Consider the following 16,336-nt stretch of genomic DNA (forward strand, 5'->3'; position numbering starts at 1 on the left):
ATTTTAAAAGATTGTTTTAGATTAATTTTTAATGTTTTTGATAAAATATAAAAATAATTATAGATTTTACAATTTTTTACATAATATATAATAATTTATGAAAACACTGATGATTTTTTTTAAATTTTGGAACACTCATAACTTGTAGTACCCGTTCTATATATCTACCGCTCGAAATACGCGCATCGCAGAGAAATCAAATCGAATTTCATGTCGAATAAAATCACAAATCCGTATCCGTTAAAACTCGAGGAGACGCACAAGCGATGACGAGCGAATGACGTGGAAGTGAGGAAAAAACGGTTGAGGAAAAAGCTCTCTCGGCGAATGCTCGGCGGTTACTTCTTTTGCCTAACAAAAGAACTGTATGCTCTCCTCTTGTCGCTGTCTCGTTTCATCCTTCGTTCTTCATCTTGCTCCGTCACTATTGGTCCTGAACTCGCGCGGTGCTAAGGTCGGCATGAGAACATACCACGGCGTAGACGGACGAATGCTTTTTACATATGCACAATTGTCTCCTAGAGGGAAGGAAGGAAGCGAGGAGGTAGAAAGGACGATGCGGAAAGCCACGAGGAAACTGAGCGATGGGAGGGGGGGACGGGGGGAGGGCGAAGGTGCACTGTGGCAAGTGAGCGAGTGAGAGAAAAAGAGAGGGTTGAGTAAAGGGTTTCGACGTTTCCTCACGGTTCGGCGATGCCACGTTAGAACCATCTATCTCAGGGGTGTGATCTTCCTACTCTCCCCCTTCCTCTCCCTTCTTTCATGGGCGAGAACGGACGGCGGGGGTCACAATGGTTTGCATATACTTTCCCATAGGGATGACACCGCGCGTTCGCGGACGTATACCTGGACCTTTAAACGTGGCAGAGACAGCATAAAAAAAATAGGGAAGAGAAGAGGAGGATACATAACATATGGAGATCTATGCAAAATCGCGGCCTGAGGTACCTGAGGAAGGATATAGCCCGCTTGCGTCTCCGATCCTTACCGGGAGTCACCCTTTCTCCATGGTGCTTATTGTTCCAGATCGGAAGGAAGAAGGGTTGAAACGCGCGAGTGCGAAGCACTAGCTCTACTGCCCCTACTCCCTTAGTGTAGCGCCTCTCGCGTTCACCCCTTTCTCCCAGTAGTCACCCCTGAATTTTAAATTATGCAACGACCGGGCCAGCGTCGCGCACAGACCAGGGGCATATTCAAATGGGCATATTACCTGGGCTCTTCCTATTCAAACATCCGACTACCTTCTCTGTATCTCCCCCCTGTTTCCCCCTTCTTCCTCCTTCCGATCATCGGAGATTTATAATGAAAGCATCACCATGCGCCACCAGCGAAGACCGCTGCCGAAGATTCTCACGGTATCCGTGACTGCTGCTTTGCCTATCAGAAGAGGTGAGGAGGGAGGAGGGGCTCCCGATGCGACACGCATCTTGGGATCTACATGATGTTTGCGATCTTTCGCCGATCTGTTTAAAGGGTTCGATCTATCGTTCCGTTCTCCCACAGAAAACCGTTGCGCAAATTCGTTATTGGCTTCTAACGAAATCTTTTTAACGGATCAGCTGACAAACGCGAGTCGCGTATTTAAATACAACGTCATCATTACCGTGACGGTTGAATTATTCAGATAGAAATGGATATATTTGCATCAGTAATGTATTTGCAGTCAATATTACATTAAAATAATTTTTAGATTAACGTAATAATATAATAAAAATGAAATATTTGCATTAAGTAAAGTTAAAATCATGATTAACGTTTTTCGTTTTCACATTTTCTCGAATAACTCTAAATATAATTTTTATATGTAGGTACGTTTGTATCTTTATGAACAATTCAAAAAGATCAATCGTTTTTCAGTGCGCTTCTAGAAATAGGAGTTACCACGTGCCAATGTTTTCATCCAATGCGATAATCATATACGTCTGGTCCCTACGGTGGGTTAAGGTCATCCCCCTTGTCGCGGAATCGGGAATTAATGCAATGCAACGCAAGGATTGGCTACCTAAAGCTCGGCGTAATATGCAAATGTTGAGACTGGCTCGCGCTTGACGAAACGAGAAAGAGAGAAGAACTTGCTCATCTTCCTCCTCTACCTTTCTCGTCTTTTTCCCTCTTCCAACTCTTTGTCTGTCTTTCTTTTTCTCTTTCTCCTTTTGCGAACTGGACTCATCCAACTGAAGAAGGATGAAGGCACCTAACAACCTTTGTAATACTCTCCGATACGTGTTTCTTCTTCTTCTTCTCCTTCAACGCGAGTTCTTCCTTCCTTTTCCCTTTTTCCTCTTTTTACTCTCATCCTTCTCATACACTTGGCCGTTCCGACAAATAAATAATTCATCGAGGCTGCATGCTTTATGACGATTATGCTAATCCACGTGAACCTGTTACCGCCGCTTGCGCTCGCACGCGCGCACGCACGGCCTGAATGGACGACCGCAGGACGAAGGAATTGTAGGCGATCCTGGCGCACGCGTTCCCGACAACGTCAGAAGTATATATCTTATGAACTACTCCTCAATTCTCGACAGATTTCTTGACAGATTTGAAAATATTTAGTGAGGGGGGGAGGTTAGGGCCAGCAAAGGGAAACAGGCCGCTATAGAGGCTTTCTCGAGAAATGTAGGAAACTGATGACCCACTCTCTCTCTTTCGGCATCCCGTGGATCCTTTTGCCCTTGACACAATGACCGCTCTTTCTCTCTTACAAAGTTCTTTCTCGTTCCATTAAGATTACGCCACATCAAGGAAGCTGTCGCGAGAGGATATTAAAGAAGACGTCGCTATAAATAAACGTCCGAATAAATGCTCGTCCAGCAAGTCAATTTTCTTTTTCGTCTTTATAATTTCTTAGTATTACACGACTGGCACACCGTTGGAAGAATGGCGTTCAAAATAAAACTGAACTGAGAAACTGAACGTACTAGACACACTCCTCTGGAATAGTCCATTACTTTATATTACAAAATTAATGATCCCGTTTATAATCCTTGCTTACAAGTAACATTGTCAGACGCATTAAAATAACGCAGATCGTTTGTATTCGAAACGATTGATTTCCTGGGAACCCGACTACTCGCAAATTAAAAGATATCCCATTATGGAAACTCAGGCTGGTGGCAACCTACCGTTCGGACGATGGTCCGAACGTAACACTTACGGATATCTTATCGGTTGGACGGATAACTTATTAACTGTCGACAGCATGCTCTGCCTAGGGATCGCTATACGATGTCGCGATAATAACGTAGAAATGCTACGCGTGGAATGCGCCATGATATCGAACGTCGCGATGAAACGTAAGTATCTACAGATGTAGTGGGAGACGATGGCGTTTCGCTTTACAGCCTCCGGGATCGCTCGATTCCCAGCTGGATTAAACTCGTCGTCGTAAAACAGCTACGTAGACGACGACAATGACGACTACGACGTCGACGGTCAGCGATCTCCTCTTTCTCGCCAGGCAGTCGGAAAGAGTCGGAATCTCTTTCCGTCGCTCCCACGAGGAGCGAGCGATCTCACGCGTGGGAGGATCGTCGTCCTGCTGCAAGCGAGAGAGGATACAATCCGTGTGTAGCGTACTTCTAAACGCCTCGGTCGATGTGTGGTACGCGAAAACCCGGAAACCATTGGAGATCTCGTCGCAGTCTCTCTGTTATCGCGTTCTACCATCCTCCAACGACGAGCGTTATTAGCATTGGCAGTTATCCGGGACTATATAATAAATTGTTCGCAAAAGAGCGTGAATGCATGTGTGTGTTCACGGTTAGAGCACTCTTCGTTTTACTGGTCACTACGAGACGATCGCGTGGCATTCTATATATCGTTATTTCACACTGCTACAAAATTTTGGATTGTTTAATTTTCAGTTGTAAAATATGTTTAAAAAAATTACATCAAAATTAATTATTACGTTTTGTAAGAATGAGAAAGTACTATAGTACTCGGAAAAGAAACGCCTTTTCGATATACCATACTCGGATTTTTTACAGAGTTTTTTTAATGCTTTTACTATTACTTATGAATCTTTTTATTAATAAAAACATAATTAATTCTTTTTATTTATTTACGTTTATATTCACATATTTTTATGAAAGTTATAAACAATTGAATTGAATTGAGTTGCTATAATCCAGTATTATTCTCGTAGTGTGGTGTTTAAGAGTTGAAAATAAAATAAGTCTCTTGGGATAAAAACTGAAAACATATATTTTTATTATAACACGCAATGTAACAGTTGCACCGAGTTTACTCGCGTTCACAAAAGAATGACGATCGCGCGGTGCTTCTCGTTCATGGCAATTTTTCACGTAGGAAAAAGATTGCGACACACTACTTCCTCCTTTTTAAAGGTGCAGCTCGCAGTACCTGTTTAAACGGAATATCCGTAGATCAGACAATGCTCGTCTGAATAGATGACACTCGAATCCTCGGAGACGGAGACATCCGATCATTTTTATCCCCGATAGCATGTGGGCCAGATGCCCACACCCCTCGCTCAAATTGCGTCTAAACCCCGTAGGGGGCGTTGCCCCGACGCTGATGTAGCAGGTAGAGCAGGTAGTGAAGACCCGTGTGCCTCCCGGCTGCACCCTGCATTTTCTGCCAAGGGTCTTGCCACTGACGACGGCGATCAGGAAACAGCAGCAAGGATATCAGGACACGGAAAGAGAGAGAAAGAGAGAGAAAGAAAAAGAAAAAGAGAGAGAAAGGCCGTCAGTCAACCAATAGCCGCGGCTCAAGTTAATGCGTTTCTTTTATTATGCAACTCGTCGCAACTCGAGCCTACCAGCGGCAGCATACAAGGAGTGCTGCGGCAGGCCGGAACCGTTTAGGGAAATTTCCCGCTACTGTTATTCAAACGAGGGTCGTGCGTCGAAAAAATACCGTCCCGTACTCAGTCGCTGTCCCTTTGCCATACGAGGTAAACGTATGCATATCGATCATTCTTCGATCGAATGAATGCCGCGAACCAACGACGTTAACAGCGACCCTACCTTTCTCGTTACTCGCCTCGAAGGCGCCAACGGTTTTTTTTTAGACGCTGCTTGCTTCGTTGATGGAATTTCTGGTACGCTCGTGCGATGACGAAGTAGAATGTCATAGTTTGTATACTGTGAAATTGTTAAACGTTTTTAACGTATCTCTCTGAAAGTGATATATACGAAAGCGGGTATTGGGAATCTTCAGGCAGAAATAAATGCGCAAGTTTCAAGATACCAGCTTTTGAAACGATGGTCTATCTAAAATGCGCACGTTTCAACAGACCGCGGACTTGACGTGCGTGCGTTTTTAATCAGCTGCGCTTGGACAGAGTCTGAATGCGGGCTCTTACGAGATTTCTCCGCGAGCTAGAAGAAATATTCTGAAGATCCCTCGGACGCCGCGTCTGCGATGTAAAGGCAACACACAGGCATCGTGTGTCGTACACGCGGCAAATGATATTGTCTTTTATCGGCCTAAACTCATTTAACCTTGGTTTCCGGTGGCGTTAAACGAGGACTATTCATCGGGCGTTCCGTTCGTTTCGTCGCGTGCAAACACGAGCCAGGGAGATATGAGGGATATGTAGTCGGTAGTAGATGGTTGACCAGAACGATTCCAGCAGCCGCGTTCCCACTAGCATTTACGAATTCTCCTCTAACCCGATACACGACGGCACAGATGCGTGTGCGTTCTCCACCCCGGTGCGAATGTAGAAGGCGGAATCCAGAGACGTGGAGGCGCTGTTTGTGTTTGAGAAGTAAATTACAATAATTGAATAGACCACTAATTCCCCCTCGGCTTTCTACCGTACCGTTCCTCTCGTACTCGCCTCACGCTCTTTCCCGCCGTTTTCTCCATCTTCGTCTCTCGCATGAAGCCAGCGAGTTGGGATCTGCGAAGGTTAACCACCAGCCACAGCCACTGTCTCTCTACAGCAAGCACGCGGTGCGTTATCCAGGCACCGATCCACGCGTGTTGCACCGGTTCTGGTACACCACTGGCAAAGGGGGCGCGTGTCGTACGATTAATTTCATTTGCCGGTTTGTTTTCTCTCTTTCTCGCGTACACGTGGGTGGAAAGCTAAATTTTCTCCTTTTTTACTTCCCTCGCTCGCGGCTCGGCCGACCGCCACGGCATTTTTATTGTTATGCATCGTTTCGCATTGCTGAATCGGTGATACAGCGTATCTGACCTTTCGACGACACGACACCGACGAATCGAATTCGTCACCCGGCGATCAAGACGTCACGTGATATATATATTTCTTTTGTTTGCGGTGCGAATTTAGTTCTTGACATTTCCACGCGCATAAAATACGACACGTGTTGAGTCGTTGTTCCACGCGCATAAAATATGACACGTGTAAGAAGCTGTCAAGTCTTTCGTTTTTATAATCGATGGATTTCGTTTTTATAATCTTGTCGCATTAAAATAACTGCATATAAGCGCATACAATTTTTTTCAACATATACGTAAACACTTGAATTGTAATAATTCCATTTTTTAACGTATGTGCTTAAGCTCTCTGTTTAAGCTTGATCAAATTGAATTTAAATTGCACAAATCCTATGCCACATTTAAATTACGATTGTACGACGCTTTACCCTGAATCCGCAACGACCGTAACACGTAAATGTTATTGGGTTAAATTATTTTTAGATATTCTCTGGAATCGGAGGAATTCGTTGAAGCAAAGCGATTGCTGCGTTACAACCGGACGTAAATGCGCGATATCAGATATACGAGGTAATGTCGTAAAAAAAAAAAACTAGAATCAGGAATGTCACCTGTTTGTGCAAGTATTAACATTATCCCAGCGCAATTGCGGATAAAACACAACACCTCACACAACCGCGAAAGCAAAACAGGATATTATCTCGAAGGTAAAAAATTTCGTCTTGGGAAACGGCTTTTATCACTTTGATTTATGGCCTCGATCCGCAGCTTAGCGTGCGACGAGCTACGCGTGTAACCCCATTTTCAAGAAGTGCGCATGTAAGTAGAATGAAGGAAAGTGATCGGAATCGAAATGCTTCTGCAATAAACAGATCGTGCGATCAAATCGTCGATTAGCTTCGATTATCTCGGTATTTACGATAATGTCAAGGATTCGCCACGTAGTATTGCGAAACAACATAACGTCATGATGGAATAATTTTCTTCTGTATAATGATTTTAAGATATTTAATAATTTAATTAGTTAACCAAACTAAAACTTGTATGTGTAAAGAAATACAACAAAAATTATTAGATCTTTATTGTAAAATAAAGATGTAATAATTTTTATAATATATTTTTAATAAATTTTAGAAAATTTTGGTGACGCGACTAGAAATACTCTCATTTTTTGTACATAACTATAAAAGGCATACATATAAATGTATTTTTATATTTTATGTACGAAAATGTGAATACTTCTAGTCATATTAATTAAAATTTTTTAGAATTAGATATTAAAAATTAGATTTTGAATTTGTGTACAAAAATGAGAATATTTCTACTCGCATCACTAAAATTTTTCTCAAAACTTTTTTAAATATATATAGTCATAGCCAAAGTATTTAGGCACTCGTATCTTTTTCATTAATTTTCTAAATTCTTTTATCTGTATTGTTTCCTATTGATTATTGACATAAATTTAAGAGGTTCTTGAAATAAGGATAGTGTTTACAGCAAATGTCATAAATCAATTTTTGAATAAGCTGCCTAATATTTCTGGTCAATAAAAGCTGTATATATAAAAGAATGCATACTCTTTAGGTAATGTTAGTCGTGGTACTGTTCTACCTCGACGTTCCAATAAGAGTGCTAACTTATATTCGCACAGTTTTAAAACGCTTTCACATATTGTACACATCTCGCAGCCGTCCAGGTGGAGACGAATAGAGAGACATATTTGTAGAGTGTAGGAGCGAAGTGAAGTCCAGATATAGATAGATGTAGAAAAAGATGATGGAAAAGCGAGGAGGTGCAGATTGATAGAACGAGAAACAAAGAGGCAGAGGAAGTTCGATAAGAGGCTGAGTTCTCCAACGCGCGATGCTCAGCACACAGAACAGCCGATGGCCGCCATTACTCCGCACGATTCGTTCCAACTTCCAAGTATTCGTTATTTGTTTGCTTCTGCTGGACGGTGCCGGACTCAAGTCCACTCGTCTATTTTAGCGGGCGCTGCCACGTCGGACTCGCTCGGTCCACCTTAGTCTGAATACCAGGAATTTCGACGTTACCTAGACGACCCGTGGGCGCGGGTGAGAGAATGCCAGTAGTCTCCGACGAGCGGATCAGCGACTGCGTGTTTTGCAGGCCCGATCAAGGCCGACACCCCGAGGATACCGTTTTTGCACACGTTAAAAAGAAGTCGCAACCACTTTCCGGCATAGCGCCTTCAAACGAAAATAATGTCATTAATTTATTCTGGAAAATTCGTACCATTTTTTCTTGATGTAGATTTATCGATTTTAAATTGAAAAAAAACTGAAGGAAAAACGTATTCGTTGACGTATGCTTAATCGATTTTTTTCGTATCACGTTCTTACTCGTTCTTCACTTAATTCTAAATTAAAAATATCGACCAAAAGAGAAGCGCGTTTGGAATTCTCATGATCTTAGATCGTGAGTCTCGTTCTTTCTGAGATCGTTGAGTCCGTGGCACGTCGCTCTCGTAAAATCGTCGATGCCAAGTGGAATTGCGTCGCGTGATGTTGCATAACACAATCGCGTTTCAACACTTTCGCACTTGTACATCGATGTCATTCGAGATCCGCGTTTATTCTCGTTTACTCCTTATCTTTTGAACTCCAAGGATCATGACGAAATATAAAAACGCGAGGCTCGTGCCGTGCGACGTCGCGCGCAGCGATCATGCATCCTCCTCCCGCACGGTTTCGGAGAGTCAGTCGGAAACCAGTCTGAAGCCACATCGGGATCGGGTTTAGCAGGATTTTGGCGCTAACGTGCACGTTGGTGAAGCCGAAATAGCGCCCGGGAATGCTCGCGGCTAGAGGCGAAAGAGAAAGACAGAAGTGAAAGGGAAAGAAAGAAAAAGAGAAAGATAGAGAAGAGTCAGGCTTTCGGGGCCTGGTCCCCGAAGTACTGGCGACTGGCGATTATAAAGAACAGTAAAAAAGAAACGAGAGGAGACATGGAGAGAGCAGGAACGGGCGAAGTGGACGCGCCGAGGAGGGAACGAGACGGATAGGAGCGGTGTATAGGCATCGTCGTTGGCTGCGTTTAAAAAACCAGTTGTGCGAGCCGAGCCGACAGCGACGGCACTCATCGGGGCACCAAGAAAACCGGCGAGAAGAAGCGCGTGGGCCGCACCGGGTCCTACACGGGCCGCGTGCTTTCGGGCTCTTCGCTCTCCATTGGTGATGTTCGTTCAGTAGTCTGGACAGACACGACTCAACCCAATTCGATGCCATTCTCGCGATGATTTTACGTATCTTCATAGAAGAGTGGTATAATGACATTATATAGGAATAGAAAGTAAAAGTCTTTGTTAGAGATCCCTCAAGCATATATCATACTAATCAGAGATGCATTTCTTTTTTCTTCTTATTTTTACGATATCACGATAATACTAGTAGCATAATTTTATGCGTTCTAATACTTCATATTCAATAAAATTTATGCAAATTATAATAGAGCTATGCTATTCAAAGCTCTCATTGAGAGTGAATCAGGTGGATATTCATGATGTACAACGAAATGAAAGCGTGTGTACTTACGAGCAAGCGGATGTGACTATGCGTATTTTACGCGCGGTCAGGTGATTTTGGTGACGTCACCGTTGGCCGAGAGATTACGAGGCGCAAGATGCAACCAAAATTATGCAAATACGATGCAAATCCCGGCGCGCCGTGACGCTAATCCACGTCACAATATTGGAGGTAATTGGCCGACAGCTTTGTCGCAGTCTCTCTCTCTTTCTCTCTCTCTCTCTCCCCCCTCTCTCCTCTCTCTCTTTCTCTCTCTCTCTCTCTCTCTCTCTCTCTCTCTATTTATTTATCTCTTTAGCTTTCTTTTTCCGCCGTTTGTGAAACTTATAGTAACCCGAATGCCTGAAAATTCATCTTGAAGGAAGTCACAAGACGCTTCGCAATGATTTCTTTCTATATATACGTACATATTTATGAAATAAACAAAATAGGTTCACGTGAAATAAAATCGAAACTTGCGATTTTTTTTAACTTTTTTATCAGAAACAAAAAATTATACCTAAATCTAAAAATAAAATCATACATTTTGCATTTTATGATTAAGAAAATTTATAAGTACAAGAGAGAGAATCCATAAATATTTATCTCTGTGATTTTTGTAGTTTTCTAGAATAACCAATAATATATTTGTGTGGTTAAGAGAAAGTACAATTTCAATTTTTAGGAATTGGTCAACATAATTGCTGTTGATTTTGCAATTTTCGAAGTTTATAACATGTGATAATTTTCAAGGGTCTTCATACTAGCCTATTATACTGTTCAAGTTCAATTCTATTCAATGTATAAGTGATGTTAACAAATTGCAAGTCGCAGTTAGAGTTTCCAGAGACCTCGTAGGGATTAATCAGGAGAGATCATTCCGCATATCTGTCTAGTTCTTATCGACCCTTGTCCACCTTGTCTCATGCGCACGAAGCTACAAAAGGAGGGTACGTCGGGACGAAAGGTGGGCAGGTTCATTCATGCCGCAGAAGAAGAAGAATTATCTCGGTCGCTCCGTTATCTGCGGCGGCGTACGTGCGTGTGCATCGGGCCTAAAGGTAGTCACGCACCTCGAAAGAGATACCGCGATCTCGGACAGGGACCAAGCAAGAGAGAAAGAGAACGAGAAGGAGCGGACAGAAAAAGAGATGGTAAAGCGACAGAGACAGAATGATTCTTCGCGTCGCGGTTTCATCGTGGGGGTTGATGAATGACGGGCGGTCAGCCACGACCACGCTAAAGTTATCTAAGTAATCTGAGTAGGAGAGAGGTCCCACTGTCTTACGGTGGATTTTATTATCGCTCCTCTATTCGCGGCAAGAGTGAGGTCAGCGAGACGGTACAGGCATACATGCATCTCCTGTGCCGAGGCCTGAAAATGAGACTGGGTCAGGCTCGCGGTTGCATCAGAGATAGAGGAGAGATCCCGGCTACCCTACGCTGATGAACGTCTGCGAACAATGTACAAGGGCAAACTTGGGAATTTCTGCATCTCAAGTCCTTGACCTACTATCGGCACATCGTGATGCTTCACTGTGAATTGCATGTATTTGTAGCGACATCTTGCCATATTCACGATGGGCCTTTGGGGTATTTCACGAGATCGGTAACTCCGTACAAGGGGGTAAAAAAATGTAGCGCGCCGGAGAAGACGGCTTCATCCCCACGGATCCTTTTACCTCCCTTAGACTCCGTCGATAATAAAAGGGGCCCATTATAAAGTAGGTTCTACGCGAACTCGGTTCCGCTCGGGATCTTTTTTGTTATCGACTGAATTTTCATCCTTCTATTAATCAATATTATTATAATAATTTTCAAGCTAATGTAAGTAATTCTGCAAATTTATATATTATAAATTTGCGTGATATAACTTGTGCTTAGAAAATGACAATTTCCTAAATTAACAGCTACTCGCAGTATTCAATTCAATCAAAAACCGACTCTGCAAAAATACAAATTATTAATGAAAATTTAAAATTTTACAGAATTACATAGAAATCATATTTAAAATAAAAAAAGATAAGATAGAAAGACAGAACAAATGGATAAAATTGACCAGGGATCTCGTGTATCGGTCAAAATTATAAAAGTCATCGAACGGTGTGCTGGTCGACTTTTTGAAAGGTCAGACGGGTTTTCGTTACCCGTTAGTTCAGCTAAGATGGAAGCAATTTAGTGTACATCAGCTTTAGATTTTAAAGGAATTATAAAGTCGCGTTTGATCCACGGTCTTGATCGGTTCATTAGAGAATTTCTTCTCTTTATTTTCTTTCTCTGATACACACATATACATAAAACTTGCGCTAGAAAGGAATGAAGAACAACGTTGATCTTAACCTTTGAAGGAGCACTGTTCGTCTTCGTGGTGGCGCAGCGCGTGCCCGATCACGCGACGATAGAGAACAATTAATGATGAGATCCACTTGGACAAAAAGTAAATCTCGTCGCGGTTAACCGGGGGCATTAGTTCCCTAAAATGATGATATTTCGCCGCGGGTAATTACATGTCATTAAAATTTCGTCTCACAAAACGATTCAGGCCCGGGCTCGCGCCGGTGAGAATCCAGCCGGTCAACCGATTCGTCCCGTAATTGCCGTTGATGTGGGTTTCGATTGGGACTCCGAGGCCTAAGACAAGAAAACGAAAGCGATGAAGGTATAAGTGTGGTAATTATAAATGATTATAAACAGAACGTTTTTTAAGTAATAATAATAGCATTGTTTAGAGGTGCGGCGAATGTAATGATAGGAAGTGTCAAATATTTATTAGAATATTTATCAATTATGTATAGAAATCTCTATATTATTACAGCTATATCATTTCAATTTATTTTATATTCAAACTAATTGCAACTATCTAGTTTTTATCGAAGATTTATATGGGCACATTTAAAAAAAATCAATGCATTTAAGGAAACGAATAATTGACGGAAAACACCTTCGTCGTCCGATCGCAGCCGATTCACTTTTTGCACGCAGAACGACCTTGTTGGTGATGACGTCAACGAAGACACGGGTCTGTCGAGCATCCTGTGGTGGATTTGCTCGATGCCAAGCGAAGACGTGCAAAAAAGGCGCTGCTTAACAAGCAACGTTACAGCGATACGTGCGTCTACTTATAAAGAGGCCGTACACACAAAAAAAAAAGTTAAAAACGGAGAAAAATCTCAGGAAAAACTGGACAACTTGCATTCCTTTTCGGTCTTTCACTTTGATATTTATGCTCTCTCTCCTAAAGGGTGAAACTTATGTTCTCGTGATCCCCTCCTCTTTCCTCGAAACAATTGCAATTTTTAATTGTGATATAAATATGCGATAGAAATAATAGGGAGTTTCTATAATAACCTGAATCCAAATATGGTGAACGCTAAAGTCACGTTAAGTAGTTATTAAGAAAAAAATAATCTGACCTTAGCATTCACCGTATTTGGATAAACGGTACTGCAAAAACTCCCTAATTCTCCCTGTTTATCTATCTTAAATACAATATAAAATAAAATAATTTCTAGGATAACTTCTCAATTATTGTGCCTGTCCTTATTAACGCTTTTCGATAAGTCATAAAGAAAACTGATACAAATAAATAAGAAAAAATATATATTTTTTAATTAAATTATTAATGCTTACGATATCTCGAAAATAATATTTTATTTTTTGTATTAAAGTATTTTAAATATTTTTCGAACGATATGAGGAATTTATATGAATCCAGTAATACATACTACAAGATTTTAAGTTGTCCCTATTAATGTATGTTTTGTATTAGAGCTGAGAACTTTGTGTTATGAGTGTACTTTAAAATAAATATAATTAAAATAATGATTTATGTAATATTAACATAAACAATTTATTTAGTAACTATATGTTAAAATGAGTCAAATGTGGATAGGCACATTAATAGGGTCATCGCTGCTTAGAGGACTCACTAATATGGACAAAAACATGTTTTTTATTTTTGTCAAAACATCATAAAATATTAATTATTACATTTTTTAAATTAAAGAAATATTATAAGAAAAAAAAGTAGTTGAAAAACCGATATTGATTGCAAGTAGAAAATTAAAGCTACAATATTTAATAATTAACAATATTTAATATTTAATAATTAATTCAGTAATAAGCAAATTGGCTAAAAAGCACATTAATAGGAACCCTATTTGTAATTTGGAATCTTAATAAAGAAATTATTCTTCATTATAAATTAAGTTCAATTTGTTCTTTCGATTAACTTCTATAATACAATATATTACAAAATATCTATCAAATTATTGTATGTGGTTATATGGATATAATGCTGATTTGAGAATAAAAAAAAAATTATCGTCTGTTCAAACTTATTAATCGGAGTAAGCTGTCTTTATAATAATTGCTTGCATGAATCGACAGCTTATAGTGGCACTCTTAAATCACAGTAATTTTCGCAGCGGCGGCAGTGAAAATATCCTTGAAGGCTTAAAGGTGAGTTAAACTGTACGTTTAACTTTAAATGCCTCGTACACAATCGCGCGAAGTTTCTATCATTTTCTCAAACACCTTCACGTACGCGCGTCCTGAGTCATGCTCAGGAGCTTGAGATACGCGGAAATAATAAGACGCACGTATCCACGGATCAGTTTTAGAATAGCGATTGAGATGGCGAATGGCCTTTCCATTCGCTTTCCCGATAAGCAATTATTCGAATCGCTATTATTTGATATCGAGAAAGGAAACGGTAAAGCCGCATTCCAGATTGAGGTCACGACCGACGATCGCCTCCGGAAAATCCATAATGCGTTCTTGCAATAACTGTTCAGTAGTTGTGAACGGATGAATCTCGTTCACTTTCGTACCACCTAAAATCATTCGATGGCAAGTATTGTTCATCTATTAAATGAACGTCTCGCGTGGAACTGATCGAAACAAGAAAAAAAAATCAATAACTGATGGCGCGCCGTATTGCCGTACGCTTACTATACGCTCCTCGACGCCGCCATTCACCGGATCTCTATGAATGAACAGGGACGAACGCACGACGGCGACTTTATACGCGGCGCGTTGCAACGTTGTAGCAAGTAAGCTGGCCGGGCGAGCAAAAGACGAAGAAAGAGACGAGAGTGCGGCAGGAAGGTAAGCGAGCGAAGAGGAAAAAGGAAGAGCAAAACGCGGGTGGGAAAGGGATGGGATGCAGGTAAACGTATGCACATGTACACGCGAGCGTGGCCGGTCTCGCATTGTGTTATTATTCAATAGCGATAGAGTAATTGATCTCGCGCGGCATTCGTGTGTGTGCGGTACGTACGTATACGCGTGTATGCGAACACACTCGTGCACACAACCACGGCTCTGGCCGCTTGTCCATGGCGGAAACGCGCGCGAAAGTATATTCGCAGGGCTGGGAGCGAGACGGAGAGGGAAAGTATCGTTTAATGACTTTGATATGGGAGGCAGGCACGTCCCTCCGTGTAATCTTCATTATTCACGCGATGTCTCGGCGCCCGCGAAGCACCGCCGAGTGGCCGATGCCTCGCGGTTGAACCAGCGGGAGAGATAGCAATCTCTCCGAACCGATATCTTGATCGATAAATGCCACTCTCTCGCTTCGGGATGAACTCGACTTTTTGTCAAGCAAATCAGCTATGCCCTCGAGTGGCCCCTTATTTGGACGTAGCGTATCTCGAATGCGACAGACATGGAAGCAGCACGTCGGTATGAATCAACAATGAGTAGTCAATAATTGGTATAGAGTATTATATGGAGTCTATATAGAGTACATAATTATAGACTTTCATTTTTCTCGTAGTATACTTTTATTTTTAACTCTCCTTAGAGAAGATTTAGTTAACGTTGGATATGAGATCTAATATTGCTGCAATTTTGCAAAGCTACTGGAACATTGTAATGTTACTGTAATATTCCTGGATGTATATACAAGTACATATCTGGTTTGGTGTAAACTGCTCAATTTAATTTTAGATCGTGAAACATAGTTTTAAATTGAAATCTAATTGACTATTTTTTTATACAGATTTGATAAAAGTGTTGTATATGAATAAGGATGTATATCATTCTATATTTGTCAGCCCGCATCTACTCCCATACCGAGTTCTCGTTCTTCCTCCGTCTCCTCTGCATTCTCGCCATACTACCCAGACACAACGCATTCCCGTAAGTATAATTCCTGGCGTGCTGTTTGTATGCGCATGTAAATGCACGGGTATTGTGTTTGCCGATGTCACGGCACCGTAGGAGAGACGCACGATGTTCCGATTCAAGATGTCGCGACGCGACCTGTTAGACACGCATCGTCTACATCGTTTAATCACACTCGGTTCAGATAGTATATTATTATAATTGCAAAAATAAATTTGATGATTTTCTGAATACAAAAGACTGAAAAGGATCAAGTTTAACATATATGTACGTTAGTCATTTAAAACAATTGATGCAGTCTTGCAATGCTTGATATGACAAATGATAATATTATTTCAAAACAATAAACGCAGTAATTGTTCTTAAAGCAACCTGAAAGTTCTGTTATTCATCCAGAAACTACCTAGAGAGATAACACCAAAGAGAAAAATTTGCCGCACGTGGCACGAAAGAGAAAATAAGAGACAAGTGCCGTAGTGTATTGTTCGACATCAAAAATATGGTGGATCGGAGAAACGGAA

General features: G+C 41.3%; 1 long non-coding RNA gene across 1 annotated transcript; it reads left to right on the plus strand.

Moving 5' to 3' along the window:
• Position 1: 1 nt before the first annotated feature.
• Positions 2-13,090, plus strand: LOC147908587 (uncharacterized). Its single transcript, XR_015546082.1, has 2 exons — positions 2-9,443; positions 9,648-13,090. It is a non-coding gene; the product is annotated as an uncharacterized LOC147908587 (long non-coding RNA).
• Positions 13,091-16,336: the final 3,246 nt, after the last annotated feature.

This window comes from Acromyrmex echinatior, chromosome 9, assembly GCF_024713525.1.
Source record: "Acromyrmex echinatior isolate Ae372 chromosome 9, ASM2471352v2, whole genome shotgun sequence".
Classification (NCBI taxonomy): domain Eukaryota; kingdom Metazoa; phylum Arthropoda; class Insecta; order Hymenoptera; family Formicidae; genus Acromyrmex; species Acromyrmex echinatior.